This window comes from Scardinius erythrophthalmus (genome assembly GCF_964197995.2).
Source record: "Scardinius erythrophthalmus genome assembly, chromosome: 2".
In the NCBI taxonomy this organism is placed as follows: Eukaryota; Metazoa; Chordata; class Actinopteri; order Cypriniformes; family Leuciscidae; genus Scardinius; species Scardinius erythrophthalmus.
In genome coordinates, this window is record NC_138222.1 from 33917533 (window position 1) to 33932878 (window position 15346).

Below are 15346 nucleotides of genomic sequence, written 5' to 3' on the forward strand. Positions count from 1 at the left end.
GCGATCGACATCTGGTCATCAGCCGGAGCCCCAAAGGAAACGGTTGGCCGTTCCGGAGAAGGACCAAGACGTTCACTAAGGAGCCCCAATGGCGACAGCGCTTGTGAGGCGTGAGGGGCCCGCTGAGGATGACTCGACGGGGAAGCCCTCACGGTAATCCTCAGATCACCCTGGTCATGCACCGAAGTAGGTCTATTCTGCGGGGCAGAATAGACACTAGATCGGGGCATAGGCGAGGGGACTGCACCTCCCTTGAGGTAAGCGAGTCTCGATCTAAGCGCTGCGATAGTCATATTCCCGCAATGGGAACATGAACTATCCACAAAAGCTGCCTCAGCGTGTTGAATGCCCAAACACGAGAGGCAACTGCTGTGGCCATCTGCTGGCGCCAGGGAACGACGGCATCCAGAAACGCACAAGCGGAATGACATCTTGAAAAAGACGCAGGGTCACGCTTGTGTTGCTCTTTTAGTAAAAATAAAAAAGGATTTAGAAAACTCTCTTTTGTGTTGAGGCACCCAGGGGTAGCCGCAGTGTGAATGCACACACAGAGGAAACGCCCACCGAACCGACACACACACACACAAACACAAACACAGTGCTGTGAAACAGCAGTTGAGAGCTGCAATGCTCGCGGCCACCGCTGATCGCGCCGTCACACCAACACAGGAACAGAGAGATGATCCTCTTTTTGAAGTCTTCAAAGGCTGATTCTGATAGACAAAAAGTCTCATAGAAACTCGGCTCCGAAGTGAAAGACAATGTGTGCGTGCGCCCGCTTCCTGTTTATACCCGCGCGGCGGGGCGGGGCGCGTGACGCGATTCACGCACGCCAACGTTCATTGGCTCGTTCTGTAGACACTCGAAGTTGATAGGGCTCCCTGAAGTGATCCCAATTACGTCGTCACGTCGACGTTACGTCGAACGTGAGCGACTGAAAGGGAACATCATACAGGTTTGGAGAGATATGAGAGTAAATGACAGGATCTTTTGAGCTATACTTCTTTCATATTGCTCCTGCAAAGCATTACTTTTTTTTTTTTTTTTGACAAAATTGTGTTCTGAATGATTTGCACTACAGAAAAGAAGAAGAAAAACAGAATAATAATGTAGGTCTACAAACAAACATTTCAACAGTTTTTCAAATTAAAAAGCTACTCGCCAACTATGATGGTTGTCTCCTGGTATCTGTTAGCCTAGAAATCTAGACGCACCCTAGCGGCAGCAAAATGTATTTTGCAGCCAGGGTAGTCTAGCAACTCTCCATTGACTTTCGGAGCTGTAAAAACCTAAATTGGGTCAGGCCAATCACATCGTGTATAGAGTAGGCGGGGGTGTGCTTAACATCATGATGACAGATTTGCGACGGTTCCCTGCAACTTGAAAACAAAGAATGGCGGCAGCTGCTGCTGGAGAACAGTCTTTCAAATCGGCTTTGGACGCGACTCTGGAGGACTTGGAGTTAAGTTTTTCTTTGAGAAAAGAGTAAAGAACGGCACTTAAGTCATTCTTAAAAAAGGAAGATGTGTTCGTAGTTTTGCCTGCCAGATTCAAAAGTTGAATCTATCAACTAAAAGCTCCGCTGTTGGGAAAACGCTCTGGTTGGTTGAAGCGCTCCTATTGCGTGCAGAGTGAATTTGAAAGACAGCCGTTTATCCCGCCCCTCGGATTGAGCCGTGTCTATGGAGAGTTGCCAGGCTAGGTATCTTGCCAGCTTGCCAGGCTAGGTATCTGTATCAGCTTTAAAGGGGGGGTGAATTGCTGTTTCATGCATACTGAGTTTTTTACACTGTTAAAGTGTTGGATTCCCATGCTAAACATGGACAAAGTTTCAAAAGTTAAGTTGTACGTTTGAAGGAGTATTTTTGTTCCAAAAATACTCCTTCCGGTTTGTCACAAGTTTCGGAAAGTTTTTTTCGAGTATGGCTCTGTCTTACGTAAGATAGGGCGGAATTTCCTTATATGGGTTCTAAGGGCACTTCTCCGGTAAGATCACGGGCGCGCGCACACTCGTAAAACAGAGCAAGAGAGTGAAAGCAGTTTGCCATCAAAGTGCCCTGCCCGGCTTTTGGAAGTCAATGTAGCCAAAGAAGTGTGTTTTTGGTTGCCAGGGCAAGACAACCCTGCACAGATTCCCAAAAAACCCAGCGTTAAGGGACCCGTGGATGGAGTTTGTTTTCCTGAGCATAAGCGGAGTTGTGTAAGTCTGTTTGTTCCCTGCATTTCGACGATGATTGTTTTATAAACAAAGCCCAGTTCGACGGATTTGCAGATCGTCTAATGCTTAAGGATCGAGCAGTCGCAATGATAAAGGTTCGCGGTCGTGCGTTGGAACCGGACGGTAAATGAGTAAAACTGTTGAACAAATGTCTCTGTGTGTTGTTAGCACAGCTTTAGCTTCGCCCACACGGCCCGCCCCCAGCCGCTCGTTTTTTTTCCGGAAAGACTCGGTACAGCCTATCTTTCTTTTATAAATAAAATAAAACTAAAGACTTTTCGGAGATATGAAGGATGCAATACTACTCTATAGGTACTCAAGATTAACAGGAGATTGAGTGAAAATGAGCATTTCACCCCCCCTTTAATAAATAAATCAGCTTATAAATTAACCCCTTTCGCGGCAAAGATCACAGACGGCCCCAGATTATTGTTGTTCAACAATCATTACTAGTTAAAACATCACACTCTTACTTGATCTGGACAAACTAAATGAAGGTTTTATAATTCAATAATAATAATATTAATAATAATAATAATTATTATTAATCATTTTTATTTTAATATGGAATGTCACCTACAATAATTTTCTAACCACTGGTTTACAAGCCGAAAAGAAAGACATTAAAAGTGGTGATAAAGAATGTGATTAGAAGAACACCAAAGAAAAAGAAAAAAAACATTCACTACAAGTGAAGATGGCTTGAGGAGGATAGAGTGACGGGGTATGAAAGAGGGTCATTCAGTGTCTCTGAGAGTTGGGGAGAGACTAACTGTTTTGGTCTCTTTGCATATTTATGCTACTTATTGCCCCTTGGGGTCCTACTTCAGATCCAGAGCCCCACCAATGGGTGACAACAAGGGCCTAGATTTTGCATACATTATATGGGCCTGTCTTTTTCCTGATGGATCTCTCAACACAACTTGCTCAGATTACCTCATCTATCAAAGCCTTCAGGGATGGCGATGTAGATCCAGGCAAAAGGAGAGTCAAAGAAAGAAACATCCAGCACTATAGACAGACTAGAAGAAGACAATGAGCAGTAACAAGGAATCCTTTTTTGACTGAATTGCTATAATGAGCATTTTACAAACATTTACCCTCATAACAAATTACTCAGTTACTGTATACTGATATAATTGCACAGACTATCATTAGTTTAGTGACTGAAAAAGAGAGAGAAAAAGAATGAGGGTGAGTATGTGTGGGCTTCATTTAATCATAAAACAGTCATATACTGTGCATTATGTGAATGGGAAAACTTCATAATTTAAACAGCTAAACACATATATTCTGAGCTGACTGTGCAGTTACTTTGATAAAATATCAGCCTAAATGAGAGAAAAGGAAATGTGCAGAGGCTATGGGCACGGTGGGTAGTCCCCCAGAGGCATGTCTTTGGAGGATTTATGCACAAAGTAACAGCTATAAAGCAACACTGGTCACAGAACAGAGAAGCAGGGTCGACTGGCACAGGTTTAATCATTATGAAATCAGAGCACCTCTGCTGAACAGATTAAAGTCAAACCCTCCACTCTGCACTGATCTCACACTTAAAAAACGAGATGCCACTTTTCAGGCCCTATTTGAAGTCTTAATGGGCGAAGCTCTTGATGAAATCAATGTCATGCGAGCAGTTTACTATCAAGATATTCTTAAACTCCTTTAATGGGGTTTAATCAGCGCCGCTCGCTGTCAGTACAACTGCTATTCTAAGCAGAAATTACTACAGTGCCTCAAGCATCCCATTATATGAAATGCTATGATTAAATTTGCATACTTTCAGTTTCACTCTTCCATAAACATACTTTTGCACTGCAGCAGTTGCAAGTGTTGATCTTGTTCGTGGTGCTGCATTCACGCCCAATTACTTTATCGGCTTATTTTCAGAGGGAACATATGTGAATATAGATGTGCAATATAGCTACAGGCACTTATAGATAACAGATAATATTTACAATACCCAAAGGATTTCCGGGATTATCAAATATTTTCATTTGACAGTTTTCTTACTTTCATTTCAGCACATTACATCAGCCCAGTGATACTACAGTTTGTTTATTCATGTTTTGTATTTTACTCTACTTGCCTTAACAATGTCCAGTAACAGTAACATAGTCTATGTGATCACTATGTGTAGAACAATGCCTCATGCCTTGTCATTTACATACTCTTCTACAGCCATTTAAGTCAGTTGCTGGATTTAATCTTAGGCCCTATTATACACTTGGTTCCAGACTTCAAATTTGATTGTCCCAGCACTGGGACGTGCGTGCCCATTCTAGAGAGAATGTCAGTTGTGCTTTAGTGGTGGTGGGTTTACAGATGCGTATACAGAAGTATATTTATGAGCGAGTCATTGATTCATTAATTCAACTGACTTGTTTAAAAATTCTGATTTATTTAGTAACAAAACAAATGACTGGCCACGCCGTAGAAGCTTGAGGCTGTCAACACTGGACGCCTCAAAGCGAAGACTGCAAATCCATTAGTCCTGTTGTTGGAAGAAGTGCAACCATGTGGAGGATGTCAAAGATAGAACGGGCCATCTGTCTACTGTCTGTAACTTGTCGCTCTGCATCCAGTGTTGACATAATCACAGATTTTAATTAGCCTATTTCTATTTGCTGTTGACGTAACGTGACTGGTGTACATACTAGTGTTACTAGTTTTGCCATATGTTTATTGCAGAAATAGTATGAGTAGATTGCTATTACAAATTCAGCAACGTTTTATTAATTAATCACTGAATCATTTACTCAACCAATTTGTTCTAACACACAAATTCAAATCAAATCAGTGCAGGAAGATTACACTCAGTGGCGGCTGGTGCTAAAAAAAATGTTGCATGGGGGCGCAAACAAACTGAATTATGAAGCAAGACTGAATAGGCTAATTGTTAAATAACCATTTATGAAGTGATAATAATGTATCATTACTGCTTTGCTTAAAAAGGAAAATTCAGCATTTAAAGCATGCCATAAAGTAGGGTTGGGCAATAGCCAATGGCCAAAATATCAGCCTGATCTCATGAAAATGCATCTCTATAGCACGCATTGTGTTTATCGTGCAATTTATACGTGAAAATGATTTTTTACGTGCACATGATACACAGTTTTCACGTCCATTTGATATTCACTTTATTGCGTGTACACACGCACCCCACACCACTGATCCTAACCAAACGTATAATACATACGCACCCAACCACTACTAAACCTACCCATGCGTATCCTATGCACGTAAAAACTCATTTTCGCGTATAAATTGCACGATAAACACAATGCGTGCTATAGAGACTCATTTAGTGTGACCGGGTTGCAGATATAATACTATAATCTCAAATTTCTATTTGAAAAAAAAAAAAAAAAAAAAAATATTATTAATTTAAAAAACGTTATTTCATATCCTGACTATATGAAATATGAATATGTTCATATTGAAGGCTATGAAAACAAACAAGTGAACCTTGCACTCTATCTGTGCAAAAAAAAGGGGTCAAATCACATTACATTCTAACATTTCTAACAAAATGGCACTTTTTAAAGAAGACGTTAAATTCACTGAACTAAAAATGAAAATAAATAAAAACAAAACTGCTATCATAAAAATACACTTGTAGGTTTGAATTCTATTGCACATTTATGTTCACCAACAACAACAAATATTCAACAACAAATATTTTAGCAAAATATATGGTATACTTTATAATAATTGCACGCTATTAATCAGTTAAGCATTAGTAAACAGTTAATTCATCATTTATAAAGTATTAATAGACATTAATAAGCAGTTTATAAATACAGCTAGAAATGTTTTATTCTTGATTTAAAGTATATCTATAACGGATTTTAAATGAAGTATTGCATTATTTACAAACCAGTTATTTAGGAGTTGTCAGTGGTTCATAAGATCACTTAGAAAGTGTAAGTAAATGATCAATAAACTATTTAAATGTACATTATAGTAATAGTTACTTTAGTGTGTTAATAAATGCTTTCTTAACATGAATTTCTACAGAATTTCTCTTTTGTTCTTCTTTAAGCATACATATACAATCTTCCACTGAGAGTATTATCTGCTTTTTTTGTCTCTGTCCAGTAGCCTGCACAGCTGTCTGTCTGTCTTTCCTTTACTACCATGCACACATAAACACCTGCCAATAGTGAAGCCTTCAAAACCAAGGTTTTCAGAGATTTCTCCTTGAGCACAGGTCAGATGGAGTGCTCCACTCTGAATGGAAATGAGTAACTCGCACTGCCACCAGAGAAAAGATTAAAATGGCATTTAGAGGAAAGTCATTTCTCCACTGGGCATAATAATAAACCTCCATATCCAAAACAACAGTGGCGAGAATAGAGGGTTGAGCATGTAGAAAACGGAGACCTCTTCCAAGTCTCTTCGCAGTTCAAAGAGTTTCAAACTGCATCTCCAAACAAAAGACAGTACATGCTTTTTAGTATTAAGTGACAACAACAATCACATTCAAGATGTGCTTGACTATGCTTTTTTAGGGGGGAAATGCAAAAAAGCAGCTCATTTTGTTTGTTTACTTATTTATTTAAACTATTCGTCTTTGTGTGATCTATTTTAAATGGAGGATGCTTCAATACAGAGCACTCTAGCGTTGGATTGGATCAACTGTGAAGTCATTTGAAGAAAATATAAGAACAACTGATGGTCTAAAAGGTTTCATTTGTTAGCATTAGTTAATGCAATAGCTAACATTGAATACATAGTGAATGTGTAGTGCACTTTGTATTAAAGAAAATAATGAAAGAACTTACTGAACTGGGCTGTGTTTCCAAAAAAGCATTGTGAGCCCAAGTTGATCATGGAAACCATTGTCAGGATTCAGAGAAGGGAGGACCCAGGCGCAGAATGACAGGGAGTGATATTTATTAACAAAGACAAAACACAGGAAGGAACACAGTCCAAACAATAGGGCAGGAGAACAGGCTAGAGCTCCAGGCTCTACAGCAATGGTGGACACTTGACAGCAGCTCAAGGAACCAGAGGCCTGGCATAGGTGAGATGTAACTAGCACTAGGCACTAGAGTGGCTTGCCAGGAAAGGAGAGTCAATGACCAGGGTAGAACAGGATACAGGGCAGGAACCAACACAAGACAAACACATGACAAGACTCAAAAAGAGAAGACAACAAGAGATAACAGAAACAAAAACTGACAACTATGACTTGAGACAAAAAAATAGACTAAATACCTGGAGCTAGCAAAGGGAAAAATATAGTCAATAAAATAAATCATTTCTAGAAATAAGTAACTAAATCTAGCACTGATTGACAATATCTGTGAGAACCGCATACACACAACGAACGCACACAATGAACCCTGCAACCTAGCAGAACCCTGACAACCATTGCCGCAAATGTTCTCAACGGAAACGCAGCCCTGCACTGTTACAATACTGTTCACCCAAACTTGTTTCAAACCTGAATTAGTTTCTTTTTTATGTTTAACACAAAAGAAGATATTTCAAAGAATGTTGGTAATCAAACAGTTGACGGAAGGAAAAAAAATACTAAGGAAGTCAACAGTCTGGTTAACAATATTCTTTAAAATATCTTATTTTGTGTTTAAAGGGCACCTATTATGCTAAATTCACTTTGAACATAAATGTGTGTTGGCAGTGTGTGTACACAACCACCCTATAATGATAGAAATCCACCCAGTGCTTTTTTTTTTTTTATCCCCATAAATCATAAGCACTGTCTCAGAACAAGCCTGTTTTCGGGGCAAATTGATGTAGATTTGCACAAGCCTCGCCCACGACTGTTGACGGACACTGCAGTTTTAGCATAGACCCGCCCTGAGTGAGCTAAACACAGACCGCCATTGTTTCGATGGCGGAGCAGGTACAAGAATGTCTCCTAAGCCAGTGGTTCCCAAACCTGTCCTGAAGGCCCCCCAACACTGCACGTTTTCTTTGTCTCCCTACTCAAACACACCTGATTCAACTCATCAGCTCATTATCACATGGGTTAATTGAGCTGATGAGTTGAATCAGGTGTGTTTGATTAGGGAGACAACGAAAATGTGCAGTGTTGGGGGGCCTTCAGGACAGGTTTGGGAACCACTGTCCTAAGCGACTGAGGTGTTTTGTTATAAGATGTAAGAATGAACGTCGCAGTCTTCATTTACTCTCATTGTTACTCGAGGATGGATCTGCATGGATCTGATGGATCAGCTTACAGTCTCCAGCAATAGGCCTAACGTTACTGATCACAGCAGTAATGCAAGTAAGAGCGCGCACTTTATGACATCTCAGAGTCGCTTTACGTATACAAAGTTTACCACTTTATTAAACACCCCCTGAAAAGGTGTGGATATATTTGTTTACTGTTAATTGTAACAAGTGTTTTTGTGTAATTCACTGTGTATGTTGAGGATAATGAAAGGGGGAGAGAGAGTTTATGGATAAGACTTTAATGCAAAATCTTATACTGTGTTTATTCGCTCTTACGGTGATTTTCTGGAGTAAAACAGACGCTTCATCTTTTGGGTGATGTACAATAAACTTCATAAAGCTCATCAGTACATTTTTGGCCATCATTCGGACGGGGTCCACTACAGCAGGTTTGTATTAATAGTGGATAAAAGCAGATGAAAAATAAGTTATAACCGTAATTACACTGTAAAAAATAATTCCGTAAAAAAAAACAGATAAACAGTTCCTTTATATAAATATAAAATGCCTTTATATAGAATATAAAATTCTGTATATTAACAGTACATTTTCTGTACTATTAACGGATAATCCTTATACAGAAATTTCTATATTTATAGAAATTTTATAGAATATATTTTGGTGGCAAATAATTCAAGAACCATATATACAAATTGAACATGGTTTATTTTTGCACAAATTTTCATGTAAACATTCTTAAATACATTCAATGGGTAAAGATATATACAGTATATATGACATAAATGAAACCATGTATAAAGCACCATTAAAAAGTGTTTGTATTGTGGAATAATTTTTTAGACATTAAACAAGCAAGAGACAGAATTAAAAAAAGAAAACATGAGAAGGTACTTGCACAATATTGGTGTTGCACCAAATAGCTCACAAAATTCATTGAAAAAAAAAAAACTTCATAAACTGTGAAAGTCAAGTTTCAAACATTTTCAAATGCAATACAATACAAATACAATACAGAGAGAGACCAACAAAAACAAATGGAATACTAATACAGGTCTGCTGCTTTTATCATTAAAAATAGCTTTAGACAGTCAATAGTAGAGTGAAATGTTAGTGTTGATGCCATTTTTCTGTAAGAGAACACCATATTCCTTAAAGGGTTAGTTCACCCCAAATTTTTAATTGTCATTAATTACTCACGCTCATGTTGTTCCACACCCCACAAGACTTCCATTCGTTTTCAGAACAAAAATTAAGATCTTTTTGAGGAAATCTGATAGATTTCTGTCCCTCCATTGACATCTTACGCAACTACCAATTTCAAGGTTCAGAAAGGTATACAGACATAAATGTAATCCATGTTACTCCAGTGGTTTAACCTCAAATTTATGAAGTAATTTCTACCTTTCTGGAGCTTGAAAGTGGTAGTTGCGCAAGCTGTCAACAGAGGAAGAGAAAGCTCTGAGATTTCATTAAAAAGATCTTCATTTTTGTTCTGAAGATGAACTAAAGTCTTGCAGGTTTGGAACATCAGGAGGGTGAGTAATTAATGACATTATTTTCATTTTGGAGTGAACAACTTGCGTGAAAAACGTTCCTTCTTCGGTATGTTCAGTTAAAGGTCCATTAAGAGATTTGACAAAAGCTTAAACTTTACATGGGTTTTCAGTTGTTCATACAGGAACTTCCACAGTCTTGGAGGAGTGTGTAGACGTTTGGTTTCCTTCATCTCAGCCTTTTCGACCTTCGTTCAGGATTTCTGCACAGGAAAGTTGGATATGAAGAAAAACATTTTTTAGCTACACAAGAAATTAAATAAAGGAAATTAAACTACAAAGGATCATACAGACCAGGTTGAGAAACAATCGTACAGTATTTTACGTTCGTTAAATTATCAACTGCCATCCCTAATTCTTTCAAATTCAAACACTGTATAAAATGCTAAGACTTCTGTTTCCAGTGGACTCCAATTGCATGTCATGTTAGCTTGTCTGCTCAACTATACCTTATAATATGTTTCACTATTTTCAATTATATAAACAGTAACACAACAACATGCTCTATAAAAAGTTTTCATTCAAAATGTGTTGCTTACCTTTATATGAATTCCAGGATAAGTGCCATTTTCTTTGGGTATTTTGTAGCTCACTGCCTCAATGGGGTAGGAGATGTGGTCAATAATAACTTCTTGAATGACAGCAATCCTGAATGCCATCTCCTTAAACAAATAAGATATTACAAAAATGAAAAACATTACACGATCACTTCAGAAAACCGCTCCAAAAATAGTTGTTTAAATCTTCCCTATACAATGTTTTTCTACTGACCATATAAGCATACAATCTTTGAAGGGGGTGTTCAGCAACCAACTTTTTCTATACAAATTTTTCCTCAGACTTTAAATGTAAATGTGTTTTGCCAATATTGAATACTCATAATGATAAAAAAAAAATATATATATACTAATAAAACAAAATACAAACCCATAAGGAGCATGCAGGGTGGTGCTTGTCAATAGATTAGAAAACAACAGAAACACTATGAAACAAACTAATGAGGAGGGAGCTGGTAAAGATGACTAACATTAACGTTACAGGCAGAAGTATAACAGCAGTCATGTTAAAGGGATGGTTGATTATGATTTCACTTTTCTGACTTTAGTTAGTGTGTAATGTTGCTGTTTGATCATAAACATCTGCAAAGTTACAACGCTCAAAGTTCAAAGCAAAGGGAGATATTTGCTTTTAAAGAAATCACTTTTTAAGGACTATGCTACAGCAAACAGCTGGTAGGGACTACACGAGCTTCCTCCCGGGTTAGTGACATCACTAACCCTATAATTTACATAAACCCGCCCCCTGAACACGATTTATAGATTATCATGTCAGAATATGCTAATCAATGACTAGAAGATAACTACACATAAGCTACATAAATTCATCAACTAACCATTCAAGAAACGTCCCGTTGCTTCTACATGTTGTCACTTCTTCTTGAGTCTCTCCATCATTGTCTGACTCCAGTTTGAACATAAACATTGACATTTCCAGTGCATGTCTGTGTGAGGTAAAAGGACAGGAGCTCTTGAAGCTCCGCCCCCTGTTCTGAGAGCAGCAGCTAATTTGCATTTAAAGGGACACACAAAAACGGTGCGTTTTTGCTCACCCTCAAAAAGTGACTTAATTTTAACATGCTATATAAGAATATCTGGAATTTTGAGCTAAAACTTAACATACACACTCTGGGGACATCAGAGCATTATTTTACATCTTGTGAAATGGGCATTATACCACCCCTTTAAATGTAAATTAATCTTTCAAGGTCATTATTTGGGGTTTAAAGTCAAATAATATGTGCAGTGTGTGTATAATGTCTCTGTGTTGTCTAAAACAAAGACAAGACAATAAAAAGTCTAACGTAAACATAACATTAACATACCTCATTTGGCAGAAAATGTGGTGTTATCCTTGATCCAGGTGTACTGCATCTTCACACACAGTCTCTTCACATTGTATCTTCATGCCTTTTAAAAGCAAGTCTTATATGGCCTTTCCTTTTCTTGACGATTCATGGTAGCTTTTGTTTGAAGCCATTAAACTGCTCCAAAAACACGAGTAACAGTTAACGTTAATGCACTTTATAGCCTACTGTTTAACGGGTGCGCTCGACTCGAAATAAACCGCTTCACCGACAAAATAAAAGCCAATAAACCAGTTACAACAAGGACACTATAACACATACAATCAGGGGAACTTCCACGAGTGTGAACTAAATCTTTCAATGTGTGACGATATGCATAAAACGATAAACGCGACGGCTCTGACATTGCCTAACAAGCTGGGTGGCAACTAAATAACGTTACGTAAACAGCTTATTTGACATTTAGCAAAATATAATTTTCGTTTTTTACCACAGAAGTGTCAGAATGGCTTCCACACATCCGAAATCCGACTTTAAAAAGCAACTTTGGCCGCGTCATCTGTGTGTGTAATGGCGCTTGCGTCTCAAACTTTTCGCGCCGATCAGTTTCTAGTTCCCACAATGCAACACGTGATTCAAAATACGGGTAAAAGTCCTGTAAAACACAAATACGGAAAATTCCTTCAAATTAATATGGTACATTGTACCGTATTTTTACAGAATTTTTTTACAGTGTAAACTATACATGCAGCATATATTCTCTGGCTCTGTGGGCATTATTTTATGACTCTGGGTCGAAATGAACACCTCTACTGAGAGTTTCTGTTTTGATATTATCATTCCGTGAGATGACATTGTCCTGGCTCTGAGCGTGAGCTCGTGAGGCTCCGCCCTCTGTGCAGGCAGCAGCTGCTCATTTGCATTTAAAGGGATACACACTAAAATGGCACGTTTTTCTCAGGGAGGGTTTGAGCATTAGTAACACTATTTTGACGGTTCAAAGGTTAAATTTGCATGATGGGCACAATGAGTCCTCCAGCACTGAATCCCTGCTGCTCCATCCTATACATCTATCAAAAATAGCAGTACATGATTATTAAGAGTGTGTGACTTTGTGCATTTGTGTTTAACTACAGGGCAAACACTTCCATATCCATGTGTACACTCGATTGATGCTCACATTTACCTCTTAAAAAATTTTTTTTCTGATTGTTGACGAAATATGACATCAGTATAGCCGGCAGAGAAATGATCTAATTTATATGTAATTTATAAAGATGTGATATGAAATGTATTGGAATTCTGCCTTCCTTATCTATACAATGTTTCAGTGCTGATTAGATATTGTCATGACAACTAGCAGCTCAACAACATTAAGCAGTTCACTCCTCTGTGAAAGCTTCTCATTTATGTTGCTAGTACTGTCATTTATTTCAGGATGTGCAGGAAATGATCATACATCCACACCTCAATGGTGCTGTAAATCATAACAGCTAAGCCAATACATGCATATTCATATGCAAGTGTGTTGTACAGAGTCCCTCTCCCAGCTTCCCCGGCGAAGACAGATTTCACCCTGGAAATGATGGACGGGTTTTGGTTGAGCGCTGTGGATCTGGGCCCATGCAGGGACTCTGGAATGGTTGTGAAGGTCAGGTCTCCTGACAATCTCCACATTGGCCTCTGACACAAATCTCCATTCATCAGTTTAACCTGTTCCCCGGCAGCACGCCAGCTCTGCATAGATCAATCAGCTCGCATTGTAATTTCATCAGGCTTCCCTCCACCCCGCCTCCACCATATGTAAGTCCACCCATTCATCATCAAGGTTATTAAGCGTGGGTATTTAAAAACACTTTGGAAAAAGCATTGACTGCTCTTCACAAGGGGGATAGCACACCAGAGCAGTCAAAGGAAGCGTAATGACAGTGAGTAATCATTTGTCACTAAAGTTTGATTGCACGTTCAGCAATCTCTCCTCCACTTGCTCTCTTCTTTGTGATTTCATCAACGTCTCCTTGCAAAATTTCTGCAAATGTAAAGTTCTGCAATTCTCTACAACAGCCACAGTGTTTTCAAATGCTGCTTTCAAGAAGAGAAGTGGAACCCTGAGTACTAAATGCTCCCCTTTATCTTTTTATGTAAAGCCATTTTTTCGAGGAACAGTGTCACATTCCATGTCTACATCCCAATATTCATCATCCTGCCACTGACGGTCTTTGCCATGATAATTGCATTATTTTGCCCCCCCCCCCCCCTTTTTGAAGAATGTGTTTTCATTTTGAGAGGAATTATGCTGATTTTGTTGTCCCTTTGTTTTGCTCGCTTCAGGTCCCCTTCCCCCTATCGAGTGAAGCATGGCTTGTCGGCATGCTTACCAATGACAAATGGGGGACGACGCTGGGGTCTTTGGGGAGAGGAAGAGGAATCAGGTGCACAGCGGCTGGGATGTATCTCCAGTTCTGCTAAACCCAGGGGCCACCGGCAGAGGAAGAGAGAAGCAGTCCAGGCTACAAATTAATACGTTCACGTGGGAGACAAAAATGGTCGCGCTATTTTTCCTGCCTGCCGTTGCATTGCGATGCACAATCCCCACTGCACCCTTCATACGAATGTTGCTGTGGAGGGTAATTCCAAATGCAGAAAGGCAGAATAGCTCCTACGCCAATTGGATGTTGACTGAATGCTGAGATCTGGAGGAGAGATTTTAAGTGCATTTTAAAATTCAGAAAGAAAACAAAACAAATAATAAAGATAATAACACACAAATAATTGCTCTTCTTAAATGAACGGGATTCAGAAGTTGACTTGACAGGTAAAGGGGGAGTGTGCGGCAACAATTCACTAGAATATTTTTTGGGCTATTGCAATATCAGAGAAAGAAAGAAATTTCAGCTATTCTGCTGAAGGTTCTGCATGGGTTGGGGCCAATAGTTAATTTAACAAAAAAACAAACAAAAAAAAAACACAAAAACAACAACAACAACAACAACTTAAGACTATTTACTAATGGTTAACCACACAAGAAGAGGATTTTTCTTCAAAACTATAGCAGAGTAAAAATAAACTGAGAGAGCAGTCAGAATGCATATTATTGCAAGAGCATGTAAAAAACAAAACCCTACTGTTTATACCAGCTCACTCTGCCTGTTAGGAAATATCTTACAACTCATCTCTGCTCCTTAATGAATGCAAAAATGACGTGATCATTTCCACCCAGAGTGCCCATTTATTTGCAGTTGTAATGAACTTATAAATTCGCACAAAGGAGTGTGATATGTGATCATCGAGGGAAAAAATACCTGAAATAGGTGGAAGATTAATGCTGTTGTTTTGGGCCAAGGATGTAAAATTGGTTTTCATTGAGCAGCAGGGTTTTGTATTGACATACATTATTTTTCCCTCTGCCTCTTTACCCTTGTAAAATTACTCTTGATTTGTCCTCTATGCTGCAGCATTGAATTATTTAATAAAAATGCTATTTTCAATAATTATTTATGTTGGGTCATTGTAAATAAAAAATTTTAATCGACTGATACTGCA